The sequence below is a fragment of the Callospermophilus lateralis genome, chromosome 1 (genome assembly GCF_048772815.1).
Source record: "Callospermophilus lateralis isolate mCalLat2 chromosome 1, mCalLat2.hap1, whole genome shotgun sequence".
NCBI lineage: Eukaryota > Metazoa > Chordata > Mammalia > Rodentia > Sciuridae > Callospermophilus > Callospermophilus lateralis.
In genome coordinates, this window is record NC_135305.1 from 188,998,364 (window position 1) to 189,023,444 (window position 25,081).

The window sequence follows — 25,081 nt, forward strand, 5'->3', positions numbered from 1 at the left end:
GTTTCTTTTCTGGTCGCAAAACATTATTCCACATGTCGACTCTGTCTGATAACCAATCATGGTATCACTGGCTGAGTTTTTCAAAAGAAAAAAGAATTCTGTTCAGAGTAACCAACTTCTCAAGTGATTTAAAATGGCCATTTGTAAGAATTTTCCATGATAGGAAACTATTAATAGCCTTTGCTTTTCCAAAAGAAGATAAAATGAAAGAAGAAAGTTTCTTTTAAAAGAAAAGGGCAAGTTTCTCTCATTCAACGTGCAATTTCTCTTATTCAACAGTTTTCTTTACAGAAATCACTTTCTCTCTTGAAACTTGAGTGACCGTTCACTTGCTCTAAGGCATCCTCAAACTGGCATGCATAAAGGGCGACTTAAATAGATTGCTGGGAACCCACCCCTAGAATTTCTCTGTAGCTCTAGTCAGGGCCACAGAACTCACAGTCCTAACACGTCCTCTGGAGATGCTGATGCTCCTGGTGTAAGCCCATTTTGAAAACCATTGCTCTCAAATGGGGTAATTTTGTCCCCCACTGGACATTTGGCAAAGTCTGGTGACATATCTGATTGTCACCATCAGGTGCGGGGGTGGGGTGTTTCAATACTGGCATCTAGTGGGTAGAGGCCAGGGATGCTGCTAACTACCCTCCAATGCACAGGGCTCCCTCACAACAAGATTATTCAGCCCAAAATGTCAACAGCATTGCTGCTGAGAAATTCTCCTCCACAGGAACACTCTTTCTCATGGCAGCACACTGTTTAACAAGAGTTTAAATAACAAGTAAAACAAGAGCTACTCATTTCAGAAGCCTTAAACTAATGTGGGATGATGTCACAGGCATTAAATTAATTGGGTTGTGTCTCAAGCAGATATCTACTGTCATCTTTCAGTGTCTGTCTCCCACATTCACATGTCCATTAAGCTTATAAAACACCACCCAGTCCAGACATTTACTCATCCACATGTAAACGAGGGCCTGTGTAAGAGGGACAGGAGGCCAGTTGGGACAAGGAAACACCTTTATTCATTCCCCGGGGGGCTGGCTTGCCCTGTCCAAAGCAGGTAGGAGTTTTGAAATTGCAAATATAGCTACTTCCTGTCCAAAGCAGGTAGGAGGTTGGAAATTGCAAATACTCTTGGTGGAAACTCGGGAACCATTTTTTTTCCCCCTCCCTCATCTCTACATCATTCAGTCCATCTCCAAGTCATGTGGATTCTTCTTTTAAATCTCTCTTCTAGACTTTCCATCCTTTCTACTTCTACGTTGCTGCATAGCAACATTATATTTCCCTTGGATTCCAGAACAGCCTTTCAGACAGACTTAGCCCCTCTTTCTACTCCACCCAGAGTGAGCTCTTGAAAGCACAGATCAGACCATGCAACCCTACTGCTCATTTGCCAGGAATAGATCTAAACACCTTAGGATGGCTTACAAGGTGTTGTTGCTTACTATTCTTAGTTTCTTTTCTCCCCAATTCCCCCCTTTCCCCACCATGTTGCCACCATCCTGAACCTTTCTGGGTTTCAGAAACATGTCATGTTCTCCATTAATACAGTTGGTCCTCCTCATCCGTGGAATCCACCTCTGTTGATTCAATCAACCGGTGGATGGAAAAATATTTGAAAATATTACATCTGTACTGAACATGCACAGACTTTTCCTGTCATTAATCCTTAAACAATACACGTAAAATTTGCTTATATTGCCATTTATGTAGTGGGTATTACAACTACTATAAAAATGCTTCCAAGCCTATGAGAAGGTGTGAGTAAGTCCCCATGCAAATACTGTGCCATTTTATGTAAGGAACTGAGCATCTGCAGATGATGGTGTCAACAGTAAGTGGGATGGGGGTATGCATCCTGAAACCAATCCCCCATGGACACCAGGGGCAACTGTACTCTTTTTGCACTTCCTGTTTCCCCAGCCAAGAATACTTGAATACATGGGCCTGCCTCATGCCCTACTTTCCACTATTTCAAGCTTCAGCTAAAATAGTGCTTCCCTTGGGAAGCTTTCCTTGACTTCCCAACTCTGAGTTAGGTGCCCCACCCATGTTTTCTTATGGTATCTTGTAAAACTACTCATTATAATTATCCTCTGTTGTAATTGTCTACGCCCCTCAGTTGCCTGCTGCAAAGTGCCAAGAAGGTAGGGTCTCCATGTCTACTTTCTTGTCATAGCTTCTGTGCCTACCACCATCTGCTACATAGTCCAGACTCACTGTCCTTCTTGGTGGGAGGGAATTCCATAAATTATCATGGGCAAGAATTTAATAAAGCTGATGTGGAGTTAAATTGAGATAACAAAGGCTCCTTCCCAGAGGTCCTTGAAATCCCCATTTCCTACATTTCCCATGTATATGCCCACCTTCGTGTGACATCATCATTATAAAACCAAGCTCTCCTGCTAATTTTGAGAACTGATCTCCTTTAATAGCTTTCAATACATTTCATTTTCCCCTATTGTACATCTAACTAGATCAAAGAATCAGAGGAAGCCAGAGTCCTCAGCCATGGGGAGCCAAGGTGCAAAGAAGCCATGGGTGAGATCAGTGGGGCTGGGCCACATCATACAGGGTCTGGTAGACATGGACAGGAGCAAAGATTTTATTTTTAGTCCAGTGCAAACATTTAAAGAGTTTAAATTGAGGTAGTGACTTCATCACTGACTGCTTTGTGGGAAAAGCATTGGAGGATGGGTCAAAAATGGAAAGAGATCATCAGTCGATGGACCAGTGAGACAACTCAGTGGCATGATGTTGGCATGACCCTGGAGGATGGAAATGTAGATTAGCAGAAGTGAGCAGACTCCATATACATTTTGGAGGAAGAATATGTAAGGGTTGCTGAGAGTCTGGGTTCGGGGATAGGGAAGGAAGAAGAAGTATGATTTTTAGGTTTTTGGATTAAACCCTTGGATGAACGGTGCTGCCATTTAGTGAGCTGGGAAGCTGGTAACTTCCTGCTAAAGTTGGAAGCTCAGCTCATTCTCAACTCTTCCACAAAGGCTGTCATCAACTGCATCCTTTTCTCTTTCCTCTCAACAACTTGGAAAATCATGGCTTGCACCACTCATTTCAGGTGTATGAACCTGGCTGGAAGGTGAGACGTCCCCCTTTCCTATCCAGGAAAGGCCTGGGACAGAGGCAAATTTGAATTGCTTGGTCAATTCAAAACAATTCACTTGCAGCAAACATCCTGCAAGCTGCCAAGAAAAATCTTGCCACCCACCAAACATTCACATCCTCCAGATCTTATACCAATTGGACATTTTTAAAAGCCTTTGAAAACCATGTTGCTTTCTAAAATCTCAAAGACAGGCATTTAGCTTCTATTATATACTCTATTATTATTTAGCATGATCCTTTTTCATTTGGTATATAGTTACTTTTCTTTCCCATTAAGTATTACCTTGAAATGCAAGCTAATTTCCTCCTCTCTTAAATGGAAATTGAGGATAGGTTCCTCCTCACTGAAAACACTTTGAATTATTTCAAGTACATTTCATTTTCTGCAATGTTCATTCACACTTTGGTTAGAATGCTTTAAGAAAAAAAAAAACACCTTCAAGATACCATAATATCGCCTTTCGATTCATTTTAAAAGTTCTTTAAAGATATAAATCTGGTGCATATTTGGAGTTAGAGATGTATTGTAACTTCCCACACAAAGCTAGAATGCTGTCTACAATATTCTTAACAGTAAAAAGGGAATATAATTAGGAGGGCTTATGTAGTTCTTGCTCTTCCTTTCAAATTCCTGACCTTTGAGAATTACTCAGAAACACTGATTTTTCTTCACAGTCTACTCTATTACTGGGATAAGCATTTTACCCCCCTTTTGTCATTTAATCACCCTGATCACCTGTAATAGATTTTGCTTCCTTTTCCCAGCTGAGTGGATAGACATTCAGCAGAATTAAATAATTCGTCCAAGGACACCCAGCTAGAAGCAAAACACCATCATCTGCATCCCAATCCAGGTCTTGCTGACATAGAAGCTCAAGGTACACTCCCCCCAACATCCCCACCACACACAATGTTTCACTCAGATTCTACTGGTGGGGAAGTGGAAAACCCAGTTCCACTATACCATTTACCAAACTGTTTGAGAAGTCTCCCTTAAGTCAAGCCAAAAGTCCTGAGATGTTCATTCACTGTGAGTCCTGCTGTCCAGGACAGAGGTTCTGTATATAGACTTCCCAGGGTCCCATGAAATCCTTAAGTGCCAGTTTTGCATTTATAATACATGCATTTTTGGAAGAGTCTATATTTTAAAAAATTATCAGATTGTCAAGGGATCTGTTTTCCCCTAGCCCTTCCCAAAACATGAAACCCTTTTCCCCAGGATGACTGGACACATGTTCCCTAGTTTAGTTCAGTCTTTCCCATCCTTGGGAATAGCTGCTGCTACTCCTGCAGTCTTATCTTCTCCAGGACAAACATTTCCAGTTCTTTCCACCTTTCTGTGTTACATGAAACATCCCCAAACTCTCAGCTTCTTTGGGACTATTCTGTGAAACATTCCAGTGGTTTCCTCAAGGATAGCACTGGAGGTCCTGCATGTCCCTCAAAGGATGGCCTGAGGTACAGACTGCAATTTTCTCTTCATATATTCTTTCAATATCTTACTTCAGAATAGGGAGACCATGAATTTTCCTTTTACGCATCTCCTTAATTTTTTTTTAAAGTTTAGAAAATACAGCATTAACATCTATGCTATGTCCCTTTATTATCCTTGTCTCCCAGAAAAATGCTTCAAAAAATCAAGGAGTGACATTTTCTCTGCCTTTGTGACTTCAAGACACAAAAGAATGACCAGACAAGTATGTGTGCATCACCCCACCCTCAGAATTTCAAGAGGAGTGGACCATTGGAAGCCCATGCCCTGAATATGGACAGGCTTGGTCTACACGAAACCGAGAATGTCACAGGTATGGCTTGACACTTACCTTGCTGTTCTGGGGCTCCGAAGATCTGTGGACATCTCCATACCCTGGCCAAGAACTTCTTCTATTCAACGTCCCGGTGAGACAGAATGAAGTGTTTCTAAGCATATAAACTGCTTGGAACCAAAGCCAAGTCCTGCACGTATGGGGCTGAGCTACCCCAATTACACGCTCTTGAAATCCATCTCAGATGCCCATGTTGTCCGACGCTGGGCTGGCGTCGTGGCTGCACAGATTTGGCCACATAATGCACCTCCCAGACAAACAGTTCACAGCTCCAGGCTGCTCTCAGGCTGGGGACTCCACACCATGCCTCCCTGCCTGCTCTGGGGAAGCCAGAGTACAGCAGGACAAGGAGCAAGACTCGAGGTAACCCAAGCCCCGGGGTGAAATGAGACTCCTTTAACATCAGCAGGCTGCCTGGATAGCTAACACCTGACACGCTACCTTACCCACGTCTACAGCACGATCAGAGCACGCACTCCCTGCCCGGCTCCAGCTCACGGCCCCCAGAGCCTGATAATAATAATTGCCCAGAGAGAGAGAGAGAGTTCATTTCACTAATTACGCTGCTTATAACTGGTGAAGAGGGAAACAATCATTTGGCTTGAAATAAGAATTCATGATCCCCACATGTTTAACGTTTACTTGGGTTTGAAGCCATTAAGATTCAGGATGGATAACTGGGAGGATAAATTTCATGATCCCCACATGTTTAACGTTTACTTGGGTTTGAAGCCATTAAGATTCAGGATGGATAACTGGGAGGATAAATTTCAGGTGTGCGTTTTTTTTTTTTTAAAACACCAACAAAGCAGTTTTCTGGAAATGTCCCTTGTTTGCTCCCAGATGGGGGGTGGGTGCCTGACAATGAATTTCATTTGCTTTATTGCACTCTTCAGAGAACATGTTTCTGCTGGTGTGTAAGGTCTGGAAGCTTGTTTGCATGCCAAGGCAATGCCCCCTAAATGAAGTCTTACATAAACTTGACAAATTATCTTTAGATAGAAGTCATCTCAGTGGGCTATTGCAATGCCATGAAAATAACTGCTGCTGGATTACCAAAACAAAATCTGGCTGAGCAAATACTTCAGGAAGCCTGAAGCATCTAGGTGTTGTGCCAGTAATATTTCACCATAAGATATTTTTTAAGGTAGTGACATATATTATTCTCTTATCTTTTCCATTCTTTTTGCCCCTTCTGTTCTTCTCTCCATCCCTCCATCCTTATTTCAAACCAAATGGATTAATGATGATGAAAGTCATAACAGGTAACTCCTGGGGGTTGAGGGGGGGAGTGAAGACAGGGGCCTGAAGGAAACTTGGGGGAGGCTGGAAATGTTTTATAACTTCTTCTAGTGTGGCTATTGGGTATATGGGCCTTAAGTACTTTAGTATGTGCAGGTAATATGGCTCTAAAAAGTTTGTATGCGATAGATCACCAGGAGTCTAGATGAGCAGAAGGGTCAAAATACCTCATCATTCAGATAAAACTCAGAGAACGGGTTGTATGCACCCTCCTTTGGCTCAAAGAAAAAGTTGATCTCTGAACAAAACCTGAAATCTATCACAGTTGCACAGGTGTGGCTGTGGAGCAGAGCATTATGGTAAACTCAACACGCTCAAACAATTCGGGGCATGGATGCCGCTGCCCAGGTGGTCAGACCTGTAATATAACTGCCTTTCTGGAATGGCAGAACTCTTATGGGATTTTAGCAACAGAGGCCCTCTCAGAGTTATACACCTTGAATCAAATCATCTCTTTGAGGCAACACCTCTTTAAAACTCATTTAATAATTGATGCCAGGCATGGTGGAGCAGGCCTATAATCCCAGCAACTTGGGAAGCTGAGATAGAAGGATTGCAAGTACGGGACCAGACTCATCAACCTAGCAAGACTCTGTCTCAAAATTAAAAAAAAAAAAAAAAGATTGGGAATGTGGCTCAGTAGTAGAGCATCCCTGGGTTCAATCCCTAGTAACCCCCACCAAAAAACAAACAAACAAACAAAAAAACTCACTTAATAATTGAATAAAGTTAGAATGTTCTGAGGTGTGTAAGCATAATAAAACAGAAGGGGGTAATAAAGTCTTTCTGAAAAGCTTTGCAGAAATGTAAAAATCAGAGAGGATTAGAAACCTCAGATCCTTAAAGCCTACCTGTGTTTACCATACCTGCTCAAGGAATGATACTCTAGGAAAACACTCTTCTTATCATCAAACAGGGCTTGGGCCCCCAACCAGGTTGCACCTGACCTACACATGGGACCTGGAGAATTCCCTTTGCTCTTTCAGTGTTTCTCAACTGAATGTTACAGCATTTGAGGAAGGACAAATCTTTGGGTGCAGGACTGTGCCTTATACTGAATGTCTTTCGATTTGGGAAAATGACATTTGTCTTTTATACAAATCATGTAAAGTTTTCATTTTAAATAATTTATGTAAATCAAAATGGTCATTTTTTTAAAAAAGCTGGGGGACAGGTGATAAACTATGGCAGTTTGGGATGATCTGAGCCCAAAATGGACTTCTAGAACTTCATAACACCCCCCACCCCCCCCCCCAAAAAAAAAAAACAACTATGTAGGATTGTACACTAATGTGGATTTTTTTTTTTTTCCTGGGAGGAGAGTCCACAGTTTCTGCAATCTGTATTTGGGGTAAAAATGGGAGTTCATAACCCACTTGAATCTAATGTATGAAATATGATATGTCAAGAGCTTTGTAATGTTTTGAACAACCAATAAAAAAAATAAAAAAATAAAAAAATAAAAAAATGGGGGACAGGTGATAAACTTATGGCAGTTTGGGATGATCTGAGCCCAAAATGGACTTCTAGAACTTCACAACACCCCCCCCAAAAAACAAAAACAAAAACAAAAACAAAAAAACAACTATGTAGGGTTGTACACTAATGTGGATTTTTTTTTTTTTTTTTTTCTGGGAGGAGAGTCCACAGTTTTCATCAGATTCCCCTAAAGGATCCTGAGGACAAAACATTGGGAACAATTGTCTTGGTGTCAGAGCTATGCCATAAGCCACCATATGGTGACTGAACACTTGACACATGGCTAGTTTGAAGTGAGATATGCTGTAAGTGTACAATACCAGATCTTGAAGGCTTGATGTGAGACATGAAAAATATTAAAAATTTGTATACTGATTGCTTGCTGTAATGGTACTTTGGATATGGAGTTACATAAAATGTAGTTTTAAACTTACTTTTCTTTGTTAAGGTGGTTACTATAAACTTGAATATTACATTTTGTGACTTGCATTTGTGGCTCATGTTATGTAGTCAGTGGACTGCACTGAGTTATAGTATGTGGCCAAGAAAAATATTCTCAGATGTCCATAAAAATTACTATTCTGAATACATTTTTAAGCAAGTTTATAAAGGAAGAAGCTGGAGAAGAATTTAGAGGGAAAAAAAATCAACTTTTATAAGAAACTGATTTGGAGGGAAACAATAATAAAAGTATGAATTTCACTTTGTTTCCTTAATTACTTTAGCCAGGAAAATGAACCAGTAGTGAAAGCTTAAGTCCATTTAACCTTTCCAAAACTATGTTTCCATAGGTTCAAGTGGAGAAGAGAATACTTTTTAAAAAGTCCCTAGGAAATCTAGTAAGAGTGAAGCATAGTTTCTTTCCCCAGAAACAAATCAACATCCAGTTTATTGTATTTGCCTTGAGCCATGCCCAGCTTCCCCCACCTCTATTTGATGACCCTGAATAGGGGCAATTAAGTGTCTAAAGTCTTTTTTCTTTTCTTTTAGGGACCTCCAGGAGCTCTAAACTGTCTTTGGGTCTGAGGTCTTGGGGCATACCAATCTCTCTTTAGCTCTTCCCTTTGAACAAAAAGCTGATTGCTTCAGGGGACACTTGCCCAGGAGCACAGGAATATTATCATGAGCACTTTTTTTTCATTGTTATTATCAAGATTCTGACTCACCTGGAACATTCTACTGAAAGTCATTTCTTGTTACAGGAGTTGGTTATAGGAGTCTCTCCTATGGCTGAACAATACGAGGGTACAGCCTCATGTTCATTTTATTGCATAGTCCTGCATCTCAGTCTTTTACAGAAAATATCAAAGCCTTTAGCTCCATCTCCCCTCCCCAACATCCTGCCACCTCTTGCAAGTGGCAAAGACTGAGTACTAGTAAATGGTCAGTCCCAGATTGGTACAGGTACAGAACTCTAGAGTGAATTCAGCTATAGGTGATTTTTTTTTTCTCATGAGCATTACATTCTTGCCCACTTGTCTTCCATTACTTCACACTTTGCTCTCCCCAAATTTAAAAGAGTAGACCTACTAGTGTCCAGCGTTTTCAAGTAATGATGTCAGACAAGTGGACCACAGAGAAATTACCCTCATGGTTTGCTCAATGAATTGTCTTGTTCTAACACACTTCAGGCAACCATAGCTCCTAAACACCTCTTCTCTTTTTGCTTCCTGGGAGTGGCATTTCTACCCTTTAAAATGGCAACTGCCCCCCAAGCCAAGCAAGACAGGAGCTCTGTTAATGACTGTTGTGTTTTTTTGAAGATTTTTAGGGCAGCAACAACAGGACACGATGCAAAAATCTCTGTGGGGCACAGGGGCATTGAGTACTGGCTCAGGAATCTCCAATGTTACTGTGCTTAGATTCACCTGGAGATCTTGTAAGTGCAGGTTCTGATATACCAGACGGAGGTATGTCCTGAGATTCTGCATTTCTATAAGCTCCAGGTGGTACCAATGTTACTGGCTACTAAAACACTTTGAGTGACTAGTGAAGGAGATCTCTAAGGACCCTTCCATCTCCAGGAGTCTCTTCTGTGTGGCCAGAAATACCAATAGTTGGCATAAACTGGTGCAGATGCTCCCCAGGATCTCTGCTAGAAGACTCAGAAGTCTCAGAAATGTAACTAAATAGGAAGATTTAGAAATTAAGTCTGAGAGCTTACCCCCAAACCATTTAGATCTTGTAATAGCACCTTGTTATCTACCAGTTGTTTCCAATGTCCATCTAGATACTTGTTTTCCACAGGATCTGCACAAAAGAGCCCCCTTCACATCTGAGCTTGCTCTGGGATAATGTTGAGTATGAAATGGATCCTAAGTTTATTCAACTTAGGATCCATTTCATACCCAACATTATCCCAGAGCAAGCTACATAAAGCAGCTATTTTCAATAGGAAGGATTTCACTAAATAAGTATTTACTGCCTAATTTATTTGTAAAATACTGTAATGATTCCCTGTAAGGTTTACTAAAAGTAGTACTTATCTCTTTCAATCCATAATTGATTATAGGGGGGAAACTTCATATATTATGATAAATACAAACATTTATAGCTCCTTCCATCACACCAATTATCTTTCAATTCTAAGTAAATATGTCTGTAGTCATGTATTTGATACCGATACTCAAATCATTGGACATATTATCTAACTTAATTAACACTGGATTCTAAAAAAAAAAAAAGATAATGTATACCAAGTGGAAGTCAAGTGAAGCTTTTATGTGATTTTTTTTTAATATATGACTGCTGTCTATGAAGATGATTTGCACCAAATGAATAGAGTTTTGTTGGCACCAAACACTGTGGCAGGTGTTGGCAGTTGCGGGTGAGGGGCAAGAAGATGAATAATACAGGTGGCTTTACCAAGGCTCAGCTGAGTGGGGAAGACAGGCACCCAGCAATGTACTGACAAAAGAAGATGACCACAACAGAGACATCTATAAAATACAATGCAGAGGCAGGCTGGGACCACTTCTGGCTGGTCGTGTTGGCCTCTGAGCCCTAACACAGGCTGTCCCTTTATACAGTCTAAAATTTGGGGGAAATATAAGCATTATATAGGCCCTACCCTAAACCTCCTGGTTAAGAATTAGCATCTTTAACAAGATTCTCTGGTGGCTTGTATGCGCATTAACATTTGAGAAGGCCAGGCATAGTGAGTGGTGCATGCTTGTAATCCCAGTGGCTTGGGAGGCTGAGGCAGGAGGATCCCGAGTTCAACGCCAGCTTCAGCAACTTAGTGAGGCCTTAAGTAACTCAGCAAGATCCTATCTCTAAATAAAATACAAAAAAGGGTTGGGGATGTGGCTCAGTGGTTGAGTGCCCTTGAGTTCAATCCCTGGTACAAAACAAAACAAAAACCTTGAGAGGCACTGCTCCAAACGACAGAAGATGCTACATCTGGTGATAAAGACCCCCCTTCCATCCTGGCCTGAACCCCCATTCTGAAAGATTTCTGTGATCATCCCATCCATCTTGGATACCACCCCTGTGGGCACTTGATTTTCCTGGTTCACCCCACACTGACTGTGGTCAAAGTTACATCCTTTCTACAACAGATGTAGTAACCTTCTTAGCTTCCTTACTGCAGATCTGAGGGGGTCAGGACTAGGAGTCACTTTACAGCCTTCTGTGTTTTCTCTGGGGCTTTGTCTTTCTCCTTCCCTTTCCCCTTCCTACCTTTCCTTCCTCTCTTCCTTTCTCCCTCCTTCCTCTCTCTGAAGTAATAACCTAAACCTCCCTTGCTTCTAGCAGAAGAGTCTCACATTCACTCAGAACCTTGGAGATTTATCCTTTGACCTCCAAGCACATCAATCCAATCATTAACACACACAGTTCCCTTTCATAGAGAAATTCTGTTGCTAGTTCTTGGAGATGACATTTGCCCATCTTGTTATTATTGCTTCTTCTGCTCCAACCTCTTTTTATTGTGAAATATAGTACACATGTAGAAAATGTGTGTTGACTCCTTCCACTTCTACTTTTAGTGGGGAAACAGTAGCTTTTCATTAATAACATACAAAATAAAAATGGCCATCACTCATAGCCCACAGATCTCATACAGAAAAGAACCAGCGAGGCCAAACTTAACACAGAAAACTAAAGGTCCATATAACATGTTGGTTGCCTATTTCTTAATCCTGATCACCAGAAAAATCAAAATAGGTGAATGCTTACAATAAGCATATTCCGATATTGTGTCTATTTTATTGCAAAATGTGTCTTATACTACTTAAAATTAAAAGGGAGATAAAAAATATGTGTGATAGTGTTTTGGATGAAATGAGAACATCTGGATACAGTGACTGAAATGGATCATTTTAGCAGGGCCCATGTAGTAAGGTCCCGTCTCTTCAGACTGGATTTATCTCCTACTTCTGGCTGTCTATCATCTAATAGTAAGAAGCAGTGTAAGAGAATGGTTTGTGACTATGTTTTCTCTGGGGCTTTGCCAAATATGTGTTATAAGATGAATTGCTATTTATTAATCACTCTCACAAAAAAATTCATTGAGAGATAAAGGTTAAGTTTGCCAAAACATGGTGGTAAGCTCATCGCTGTCATTTGCCCTCTGTTAGCATCCATCACTAGTGGTTGGCATGATACACCTACCACATGAAATGCTTCTTCTCAAAGGAAGAAAAACAGAACTGAAAAAGAGGATGAAGTGGTTGGGCCACCCTCATGTAGTTGTAAATGGTTTTAAAGGGGCAGAGAGCCATCTCAGGGTCTTTGGATGATCTTTTTAAATCTGACCGCGGCTGCTAGATTTTCCTCACTCGTTAATTTTGACTCTGAAGCTACGCTATGGTGTTAAATGTTCAAAGTGGGAATAAAAAATGTTCAGACGTGTTTCAAAGTATAAGACAGCAAAAGTCCAGAAATAAGGCACCCATGGCCTACAGCAGCAGCAAATAACAACATGGAAAATAAAATGCCTGCTAAATGCTATGAATAGGATTTTGTGTTAATCACCCTTTCTTTCCTTCTATAAAAGTCAAATTCTTCTTATTTTCTAGATTTTGATACAGAGTCTAATCCCCTCAGTAAAGGTTTCATAGACCATTTCAATCCACCACCATCTCTTTCTCTTCTTAACATCTTGAATACGTTGTATCTGATCCATTCACTTTGAATTGCCCAAAACACAACTAACAATGAAAAACTTGAACTGTTATTCATCTTTTTATATGTATATGTATCTTGATCCACTAAATTAATTTGAAGTTCCTTCAGGGAAGTATAACTGGTTGTACTTTTTGCACTTCCTATTGGCACAGAGTTTTTGCATAGTAAAAATCTTAATAAATATTTATATGACAACATGTTTTCCCCAAGGGAGCTGGTAACGAGCTGCTCTACTTATTACTAACAGGAAGCACAGTCACAAACCAGAAATTGTTGGCTTTGGCATGGCCTCCTCACATTTCAAGTCAAAGCTTTCTGATCATTAGTGTGGTCCTCTCAAATCTTTGCCATGGAGAGCATCAGGAAATCAGTCAGCACAACACAGGCATCAACAAGGGCAAAGACGTGTGTTTAACATAAGCTGGGTACTTAGATCATTTGTGAAAGAGTTGAACATTTTTGGATAAAATAAAAAATTTTATTTATTTTTTTATCCAAGTAAATGCAAGGGGACTATTCCTCATTCCCCTGCTTCTAATGGGTTCCTTTAAGACTTAAGAAATCTGAATTTTGCTCCTAGTGCAACCAGAGACTTTCTGAAAGACTGTTGGCAAATGCTAATGGAAAGGGTTTTAAAACAGTCATCAGAGATAATGAAACAGACTAGACAGATTCTAATTAGATCCTTCTGTGTAAATTTAATGTAGGATGTTTAGAAAGTAGCCTTATAAATTAATTGTGGAATTAGACCAATTTAAAAAAATGAGAAGATATGAATAATCTGGGAGAAAATATCTAGTTAAGTCTCATATCATACTATATATTTTAATAAATACCATATAACTCGAAGAGTAACTGTTTTAAGGAAACCTAAAAAAGAAACTTAAAGTATAGCTGAATATTTAACCGATTTCTAAATGGAATATTTAAGTATAAAACAATGAAAGGAATCACAAAGGAAAAACTGATACAGTTATATAGATTAAATTTTGAAATTCTAGGACAATGGATAAGAATGTAAAAACACTCCCTACATTCAACAGACATGTACTGAGCACCTACCACATATTAGGCATAATTCTAGGAGCTTGAGATGTCCCTGGAAACAAGATGGTCTCCCACATCCCTGTCATCAAAGGGGCTACACCGTAGTAGACAGATATTGATAACAAGGTTGGCTGTGGTAGCATGTGCCCATAGTCCCTTCTACTGGGGAGGCTGAGGCAGGAGGGCCACTTGAGCCTTTACCAGCCTGGGCAACGTAAAGAGACCTGTTCTAAAAAAAATAAAGACTGTGACGACAGAATTAACATCTTGTACATGAAAAGGTAAAAAGTGTTATATGGGGAAAAGAAAGGCAGAGGAATGAAGGGGATCAGGTTTGCCAAGGGCTGTGCTTGATGGAAAGTTGAAGTATTAAATAGGGCGGTCAGGGAAGAAGACCTGGATGAGAGGATTCAATGTGAATCAAAACTTGCAAGAGGAGGAGGGAGCGAATAGGTACCCTGGAGGATACCTGAGAACATTCCAGGTAGAGAGAAGAGTCACCTATTGCTTGAGCAAAGACAAATAGGAAATTGGAAAAGCATATTTTCAAAGAATAAGATGAGAAAGAGATAGTAGACATAATAAATGTAGCAGAGGAAAAAAAAGTTATGAAAATCAATTTAGAAAGTCAATGTCCCATAGAAAATAGGCACAGATAATCCTTGGGTAAAGAGAAACACGCGATGGACAGAAATGCACACAGGAAAGAAACCTTTCTCTGTGGTATCCAATGTGTGAAGACGAGAGATTGTGGCTAAAGCCGAAGGGAGAGGAATGCTCTTCTAAGCTGCTAAATAAAGCAAGAGGAAAATGACATGAACTTTTGTTGAATGATTTAATTATATTTTCCAATAGCCTTTATTTTAGAAATTTCTATACGTCTTATGGAAATGATCAGAAATTAAGGTGACATTTATGTCTCTCTACTGCAGCATTATTTATAATGATATATAAGCGATTAATAACTGGGTATTGTCCGAGTTGAAGTCTCCAGGTCAGGATTTATCTGTAAGCAGTTGATGCCTCCACATGAATGTTCCAGAAATACTTCAAACTCTGCATGTGAAAAGCTAGTCTCATTCTCCAGCGCTTGTTCCAGCCCTTAGGTCTCCTCTTGTCCTTCCCAAGATCAGAGACTAGCGCCAACATACACTCATTGCTTAAGACACAAATTGCTTAAAGTCGTCTTTGATGGCTTCTCTCTTGCTTCCTGCTTTTTAATCAGCCCTTGGGTTTAATCAACCCTTTTATCAATTCTAACTTTTGTCCCATTTACTGAATCCATCCCTTCCTCTCCAGAACTGCGTAAGCTCAGCCCTCATCATTTTGCATGGGTGCTAATGAGACAGTTTACCTGGCTGGCTGTGGCCAATTTTACCTCCAACCCATCTGTCTTGCCCTGGCCATAGGACTCTCGAATATATAAAACTGGATTGAATCATTGTTTTATTTAAGATTTTTAAAAAATGGTCCCTTACTGCTGTTCAGATCAAGATCCAAGCATTTTTCTGATCTGACTCTTGACAGCCATCCCTTGTCCTGCCAGCCTGAATTCTCAACAATATTATTACAGGTTACATATCCTGCTTCTGTGTTTGCAAAAGTTATTTCCTTTGCCTGCTCCCTCTCTGTTCCCCATATATTCTCTTCATCTCTTCAGACTCAATTAAGAACTCTTGTCACCCAGGAAGCCTTTCCTGACTCTGCTCCCAATTCATACTCAGGCTCAGAAGTCCTGTTCATCTCTCAACATCATGCACAGTCACATGCATGCATAATACTGTTGTGCAAACATTTTTTTTTTTTTGGCTTCCAGGACTGTCCTGTCTGGCTGAGCTGCAGGGTTCCACTGGGGGCACCATTCACACAGTGTCCAACCTGCACAGCTACATGGGGGAAGTTCTGCTTCCTTTCCATCAGAAAGAGGTCATTCTCATATCTTTATGTAAAATACCTGGTCTAGATCAAGTGTGGAAGTCGATACTTAGTTACAAAGTAAACAATTGTTTAATGAATGGAGGAGTGATCAGTCAGCCAAATTCTACTTTTCTTGATGAAAAATTATCATAGATTAGTGGTTCCTAAAGTGTGGTTCATGGATTAGCAATATCTACATCACTGGGGAACTTGTTAAAATGCAGATTCTCAGCCCCCACCCTAGACCTACTGAATCAGAAACTTTGGGGGTAGAACCCAGGAAACTGTTTTAACAAGCACTCTAGATGATATTAATACACGTTTATCTTTGAGAAACACTATCTTTGACTGCTCAAAACTAAAAGCAATGATTTCATTTAAAGGAATCAGCTAACTTTGCTTGTAAGAAGAGCGTTTTTAAAAACTATTTGTTTTAGTTTTAGATGGACACAATATCTTTCTTTATTTATTTTTATGTGAAGGATCAAAATCATTGAATCACATGTGCGAGGCAGGCGCTCTACCACTGAGCTACAGCCCCAGCCCCAAGAAGGGCTGCTGCAGTCTTGCTTAATTTAAAAAAAATGTAAATTATGAAACAGCTCACATCTTTAAAGGGTATATAAAACAGCCGCATGCAGTGGCACATGCCTGTAATCCCAGCAGCTCAGGAGACTGAGATAGGAGGATTGCAAGTTTAAGGTCAGCCTCAGCAAGTAAGCCAAGTCCTAAGCAACTTAGTGAGACTCTGTTTTTAAAACAGGGGTGGGGGGAGATTGGGGATGTAGCAGGGTGGTAAATTGCCCCTGGGTTAAATCCCTAGTACAAAAAAAAAAAAAAGGTATGTAAAACAATATTATAGACACTCATGTACTCACCACTCAGATGTGTTCTATTTACTTCATCTTCCAATAAGAAGTAAAAGCGTATCAAATTGCTAATGACCTATCTTCACTATCCCCTGCACTAAGCTAACCACTATTTTACAGTTGGTGTGTATTTTTCCCATCCTTGTCTTTATACTTTTAATACGTAAGCGTATAGGCATTTATTTTTAATGAGAGACCTGTGCAGGATGTTACAGAAGAAATCACAACACTTGCCTCAGCAAGCTGAATAGGAAGCCACCTGAAGTAGCAGGCAGCCAAGGCAACCAACCAAACCTGCCCCTCTCTGGGTGGAAAAACACAGAACTCACATTAGTTTTGCAAAATGCAATCAGATGGGGTTAAAATCAGAAATCCAATTATTCCATTGTAGCTGATGAAAAAAGCTAAAATGAAAAATCATTTTTGCCTTTTAGCCAAGGATGTCAAACACACAGAACTGACAGTTTGTACTGACCAACTTGGTCGATTTTGCCCAGTCCTGTGGGTCATGCACACTTGGGGTGTGGGTTTATACAGATATGTCATGTGCTCTGGACACAAGGAGTCTACAAACATTTGTGTTGGGGGCTCTGGCTCCATCCCGTGAAAATCAAAGATGGACCTGCTTTTGTCAGCTGTAAATGATAAGACAATACCTGCTGTCCTCTGGCTTAACTGAAGGGATATGATGATTATTTGGGGTTAATTTTTTTGCTACTTGACTGCCCGTAATTAAAAATTTATGAAAATATAATGATCAAACTCCTGAATCTATTTCTCCTAAAAGGAAAGGAAGGGAGGAAGGAAGGAAGGAAGGTAGGAAGGAAGGAAGGAAGGAAGGAAGGAAGGAAGGAAGGAAGGAAGGAAGGAAGGAGGTAGGAAAGAAAGTAGAAAGGAAAAAACCTAGAAACATAACAGCTGGTTCCTCCCCTATCCAGACTTTCCCACGTCTTCCCGCTTGGCTCCTTATGATGATTTTGTAGTTATCATCACAACTCCTCTTCCTTCTATTTCCTTTAAAAATCTGTAATTTTGCCTCTTTTCTGTTTTGCTTTCTTCTCTCAGGTGATTTTTTTTAGATGTTAAAGTCTGAAGATCATTGCTTTTAGTGGTATGGATACCTAGGAAAGTTATATGTTGCTTTCGTTTCCATGTATGTATGTGTTTATTGAGGCATTACTTAGACATTGCTGACGGACTGCACCATTAACTCCTGACAATTTTCTGCATAGAAAAACACAATCCAACATTTTTTTTTTTTTGCTTATTCCTATCCCCTCCCCTAGAAGCTTAGTTGTCCTGGGGTGCCCTACATGTACATGCATATGTGTATGAACATGCATATCCGTCCCCACCACATGCATGTGCTTGAATATATACATGTTTAAACATAGTTTTAAATTGAACAGCTAATTGGTGAACACATTTCTCCATGGTCACTTCATTCTTCACTAATTCCATCACCTACATTTATTGTCCCCTGTCCCTGATACCACTTTACTAATAATACAAAGCTTCTCACCATGAAGTGGAGTCCTCAAACGTACCTTTTATTGCTCCTCCCCCTTTTTTTTAATCCAGCATGCACCTGGCTAGAAGGTAAGTCTATCTACAGATCTTGAGACTACCAATCTTCAGATAGATCTGTCCTTCTACAGCATCACCTTGGTCTTCTCCATATCAGACGCTGCCTCCAGTAGCTGCCAGGCCCACTAAGTGCCTCCACATGTTTCTTCCTAACCAGATTCCACTTTCATCCTGGGTGGAAAGGTACTCAGTAGCATTTTCCAGCTTCTCTTGTACCATGGAGTCAGCCAACGAGATAATAGGTAGAAGTTGTGAGAGAGAATTCTAAAAAGGTCCTCTACAGTGGAAACACATAGCTGATAATGGGTACCTTTTATCTCCCTGTTCCCATTTTTTTTTTTTGCCAAGAATTTATATGCAAGGGCTAGAGCTCCCGTAATATCTTGAACCAAAAAGGAACCTTGAGAATAAAGCCACATGCCAAGAATAAGCAATTCAGCAATTCAGCAAGAAAGAAGTCTGAGTGCTGGATGATCATAGAATCATGCCTCTTGATCTGGAGAGAAAAAGAGACCTTTGTATGTGTTTAAGTCATTGTTTATGGTTTTCTATTAGGGAAGGCTCTAATATTTATTCTCTTCATAAATTTAGCTATTTTCCAGATATATGACATGTTAATTAGTTTCAATCCACTGCTCCCCTTCTTATAAATGGTGGCTTACAGATGGGCCGATGATCTTAGCTAACACCCAACACGATGAAGATTTAGGCATTCATTGCTCTATTTCCCCCTCAGTTTTCCTGCCCAGAAACTGAGAATAAAAATGATATGTACATCAAAGTGTTTGCTATTTTTCAGCCAGACTGATTTTTTTTTTTTTTAAATGGTACCAATAGAGAAAATAGTTAGGGGTCAGGAAAAGAAGATAAAACTCAAACCAGAATATTTTCCCACTTGTGAAAAGCCCTTCCCAGTTGCTTCTTATAAACATCAGTGGGAAAAATGTCAATAAGTTGAACCTTAATTATTGCCATTTTACCCTCATTCCCACGCTCAGGAATAGCTGAAATCTGACTACACATATTGCATTATACCCAAGAAAAAAGAAAGAAAGAAAGAGAGGAAAAAGACATTTTGAGAATACTGGCTCCAGGAGGACCTCTTGCCCACAGTCACTGGAATGGAGAAGACAATTACTGCCTTGGTATTTTCCATTTGGTTAACTCAACTCCCAATGACGTGAAACACGTCCTTTCAAATGGAATTTTTTTTTTTTTAAAAAAAGGATGTTCTGCTCAAATTCTTATATTAGGTAATTTCATTTCTGCTCTTATGCACATTAAAATAAACTGGTTGGAGAAAACTCTTGCTAAATTAAATTTGATTTGATTAGGAAATTTGTGTCACATGCAGGCAAAACATGGTATGTGTGGGTTAAAAATGTCCTGATTATTGAAAAAAAAACATTTTAGCAGATGAGTCAGTTCTGCCATCGCTTCATTAGGGAATTAAACTTGTGTTCATGTTGGATCTCTGTTGGGGGTGAGCAAGGCTTTGGCTTTTCGTTGGGAAATCGCTCAAGCAGTAGACAGTTTGTCTTTTCTGAAGAAAAGTAACAGCCTCAAAGGCTGGAATATTTGAGTACCTTCAAATCCTTCCTGCTCTGGCTCCATATGACTCTTTCTTGCTACTTCCTACCAATGTCACCATTTCCTTTTCAAAAACCAGTTTCTTTGCTCTGCCAGCCTCAACAGGCACTGAAAGGGAGGGTTGGCTTCTGAGTCTCCTCTGCCCTGCTCTCTGTCCTTAGCTGAATTTCAACCAAAATAATTATCTTCCATTTTATTGCCTGGCTTCTAGAATAAATGGGAGATGGAAGGTGCTTGTTAGAGAGGGTCAAACCCCTTATGGCAAGGAGATAGGTCAAAGGGCAATTATTTGATGTACTTGATACTTGCCCAAAGCACAATGAATCCAAGATGGCCCATTTTCTAGGTTTCAGTGAAGGCCTGTCTTTTACCTCCAGACACCAGAAGTTCTACTCTGGTAAGACCCATGAGAGGAATATTACATTTTATAGTTCACTGAAAAAACACTCAGATGTGTAGGAGCAAATTAAAAGATTAGGAAGAATTTCTGGAGCATTATTAATAGTACTTGTCAAAGGAAAGCATGACCAAAACGAGGTTTATATGTGTGAAACAGAGATTACTGAACAATATTCAATCCTAAATTACAGGAAAGCATCTTCTGGAACTCCAAGGACCTAGTCCTACTATGGCATCTCATTTCTCTGGCACTGATCAGTGTGGCATTGGATGGAAGCCACCCATCACCATTTATACACTCAGCACCTCCAGAGGGTGCTGGGCTTATTTTGATCTTTGCTCTTATTCACAATATTTCTGATTATTTCAAAGTTCTGGAAAAAGATTGAGAAGGGATTTTTCTTTTGGGGGAGGTGTAGTTGGCACTAAGACTATCCATCACTTTGAGGCTCACTCAGGATCATCATGATCCTGCAGAATTGTCCTAATGGTGCCAGGCCTGGACTCACACTGTGATGGTATGGATGTGAGGTATCCCCCCACAGCTCCTGTGTCAATGGAGGACTGTTCAGAGGTGAAATGATTAGATTGTGTGCATCATGACCTAATAAATGGACTAAGTCATTTTATGGGCTAATAATTTGGAGGGACTACTGCACTGGGTGGTAACTGTACATGGGTGGGGCATGACTGGAGGAAGTGGGTGTCAGGGGGCACGCCCTTAGGGATAATGTCTTGTGACTCCAGCTCCTCCTTCTCTCTGATTCCTAGCTACCAGGAGGTGAGCAGCTTCCTCTGCCACTTGCTTCTGCCATGTGGCTCTGGCTCACCTTGGGCCTGGAGTGATGGAGTTGGATGAACCTTGAAACCTATAAGTTCAAAATAAACTTTGCCTTCTCTAAGTTGTTCCTGTTGGGTATTTGTGGCACAGCGACGGAAAGCTGACTAATGTACATGTCTATCTGCATGGATTAGAAGGAGAAAGCCTAATTCTTAAAGTTTTATCATTCCATATCATTTGGCTGACTAAGGAAATAATATAAACCAGAATGGGAATGTAATATGTGTAATATATGTCACACGTGTTTACTTGTGGATCCCTTTATATAGATAGATAGGATTTGATAGAGAGGCACCAATATCTAAACCAATAAAATTGTCCTCACCCCAAAGCACTCTTCGCAGGGAAGAAAAAAGTCACAGAGTCACTAAAACTCAGAGGACCCCATCTTGAAAATGGTGCCTCTGAAGGATCCTGGAACTTTGGCTTCTGTGGCTGTAGAATCAAGTGTTGTAATCAGGACTCCCCAAATTCCCCAAACTCCACTCCCCAAACTCCCGTGGAGCACACCTGAACCATGTTACAGGTCGGGAGACTCCAAAGCATATTCAGTGATTCATTGTGTGAAATTATCTGAGAAAAAAATTTTCCCCTGTTTTCGTGATTATTGGACAAAGAAAATACTGGAAGAACAACAGCATAGTCTCTGATTTTCAGAAATTTTATATAGTGATCTTAGACCCGACTCAATAAATAGCCCAAATAGCTTTAAGAAAGTTGATCACAGTCAATTTCTGGAGACAATATTTCCATTAACTAAATGTCTAGTTTATTTTTTGCTTTATGTTCCCTCTTTGTTTTTATTGTTAATGGAAGTATAATTTACATAGATTAAAATGCACAGATGGGTTTTGATAAACGACATGCAACCCACCCTTGTATACATTTCCATCATTCCAGAAAATTCCCCTGTGCTTCTTATCCATCAATCCCCTTTTCCCTCCCAAGGTAACCACTGTTTTGATTGCTATCACCATTAATTGGTTATGCCTTTTCTAGAACTATGTAAAATTGATTAGTAGGCTGTGCACTCTTTTGGACCTAATGCCTCATGTTTTGAGCATCTATAGAAAACTCTCCTTAGCTTCCTCATCTGTAAATTAAGGGAACTGCCCTGCAAATATGTGTGCAGCTATTCTGAGATGCCCTGGGTTTCCTGGTGGGGGTGGAGGACCACAGAAGTCACCTTGATTGGGGGTGGGATGAAGAAGGGGTTGAGGAGTGGAACTCTCCTATATATGAGAACCACGGGTCTCAAAGACTCTTAATGACTCCTTTTCCAGAATGTTCCATAAATCACCATTCGTGTTTTCTGATATGAGAACTGTGACTGGTCCCCTCCAGGGAGGGTTGGGAGGGTTGGAAGACAGAGGCAGCCAGACAGGCCGCCCCCCCCCCCCAGGGAGGGCCTGGGCACCAAGCACTGTAATATTAGTACTGGTTACAATCAGATAGCACCAGTCCAACCGAGGCGCCTAGACAATAGGCCAGAGGCCATGGGTGAGGGGAGGCACAAAGACAGCATTCAAAAGAGCCGACTCCGGCAGCCAGTGAGCATTTCTATAGACTCCACCAGTCCCTGGCCAAGCCTGGATGTTACCCTCCTGCCAGAAAGCCAATTTTTTTTTCATGGTGAGCTTTTAAACTGCTAAAAATAATAAACACAGAAAGGAAAGTGCTGACACAACCTTAAATGCAGAGACAAACTGAAACTGTGTTGTTCTAATAATGAAAACAAACTTGGGCTCCAAATTATAACCCAGAGTTCCAGCCGGCTGCCTGATGTTCATGCGCACCTCAAGACGAAAAGAGAAGTCAGAGGATTTATCAGCAGAGAAAGTAGAACAGCACTGCACAGGGGCTTAGCCCTCTCCGACTTGCTCTCACCAAATGGCTCATCTAATTCTTATGGTTTTCGTTTGTTTGTTTTAGCATTCTGTGGTGGAATGAGGGGATAGATCCACGGGAGAGGACTGTTGTTGAAAAACAAGTGAAAAATCATACTACAGTGTTTTTTCCACTGTACTATGATTATTCTTTCCCTCGGTGAATTGCTACCCTTCCTTTTCTCTAATGCTTTTATTTTTCCAGGCCAATTAATAATGTTTTCTGTTTCTCCCAAATACCTACAGAGTTCACTATGTTACATAACGAGAGCAGCAATGCCACCAATCGGAAGACAGTTCCTGTAATGTACAAGAGTGTCAAAATCACAAATTTGCAAACAGTCAACTCAAGCCTGGCATCTGACCTTCTTCGTCATTCGATCACGTGTGGAACTTGGCACCACGCAGGTCAGCCGACGGGAGGGGAACCGCAGACCTGGAGAAAAGGAAACACAAGAAGATAAATATAAGTTGGTTTTCTTTTTTTTTGTTTTGTTTTGTTTTTAAAACTTTCCCAACATTTGATTAATCTGCAGCTGCTCTGATTTCGATGCTTAAATAGTTTCTGGTTTCAGAGCTGACTCTGATTTTGAATAAATGCAAATTGACTTAAGATAAAAATCTCACTCTGAAGGGGAGATGGTTTCAGGGAAAGGGACCTGTACACAAGGGCTGTAATCACATATTATAGGCATGGGACAACTTTCCTGGCTCCCAAAGACCTATTTCTCTGTGGAATTTCAGGAACAAGACCCATGAGTTTTGGATCCCAAGCCTGGGAAGATGACTGAAAGACAAATGTGAATTTCAAACCAATTAGGAATTTTGTGCTCAAGTGGACCCAGCTTTATGTCAGAGGCTGGGATAGGACTTGGACAAAAGCTGCAACCCTGTCATGGCAGAGACACTGCTGGGTGGCACCTGTGGGGAAAGGGCAGACCTATCAGGGCATATGTCAGGGGAGCCACCCGAGCTCCAAGCTATGGAGCCATCTAGGTTGGGTGAAGTGTGATCATATCGGGAATACCTCCCACAGGCACAAACAAGATGACTGGGGCGGCCAAACAGATGTGGCATCCGTTCATGTGGCAGCAGATGTCTTTTGGTGTCTGTCTATACTGCAAGTGAGAAACTGCTTTTCAACTGGGGCCCCATGATTTTTGTAGTGTCTGTTAAGGTGAACTTAGAAATCATGGAAAACCTGAGTTCAGGAGAACAAAGATTTGGGTTCCTACCACCCAGAGTGGATCACTGTTAACATTTTTTTTTGTTTGTTGTAATTCCTGTTCTTTGTGTTCAATTAAGAAAAATAGAGCAGAGGTATAATCTCCTTGACCAGTCTACCCTAAGCCCAGTTCATAAATCTGTTTATACCTTTCCAGAACACATTTTTTTTTTTGCATTCACATACATATCTATGTTTCCAGGGCGATGAACAGTGTTTGTGTGTTTTTAATTACCTGTGTAATATGAATCTCTCTATATGTATCTCCCCATCTAGATTTGTGACTCCACATTATGCATGTGAGCTTTAACCCTGATCATCTAGAGCAGCTCATTCCCTTTAACTGCTGAGTTGAATAAATATATACTTGGTTATTGTCTTTTCCCCCAACACCCATCGTTTATGGCACCATAAAAGCACTAGTTATATCATTAAAGTGATTGTTGGTTATGTGTGGGTGTGCTTATGCATTTGTGTTTGTGCAGATTTTCTCTGCTACTCAACTCTGGGCTTCTAGGCAAGTGCTTTGCCACTGAGCTGCATCCCCAGCTCGACGCTGGGCTTCCTGAGGATGTCACCTTGCCTTGTGTTTACTGTGACTCTGCCACATTATGACAGTGCAAAACACACACTCCAAATGTAGAAAGTCAATGCATATTTTTATTATAAATCGACTGGTTTGTTATTAATTTTCTTCCATTTTAAACAATCTATAGGAAGATTCTGAAGTTGTATTTATCCCATTCCTTCAAGATTTCTCTCGACTATTCTTGTCATAGTTTTCTAATCTGACACCTTCAACTTCCCTGTTTACTAGACCCTCAGAAACCCTGAGAGCATGAGGTTGAAGACCA

At 40.5% G+C, this 25,081-nt stretch overlaps 1 protein-coding gene across 6 annotated transcripts in view; it reads right to left on the bottom strand.

The window, feature by feature from the left end:
* Thrb (thyroid hormone receptor beta) overlaps window positions 1-25,081 on the bottom strand; it is a 369,387-nt gene that overhangs the window by 194,562 nt on the left and 149,744 nt on the right. For all 6 annotated transcript variants that reach the window (XM_076842915.1, XM_076842909.1, XM_076842902.1 and 3 more), the window contains exon 2: window positions 23,368-23,438. The gene's annotated coding sequence lies outside the window, so the exon portion shown is untranslated. The remainder of the gene's footprint in view (window positions 1-23,367; window positions 23,439-25,081) is intronic.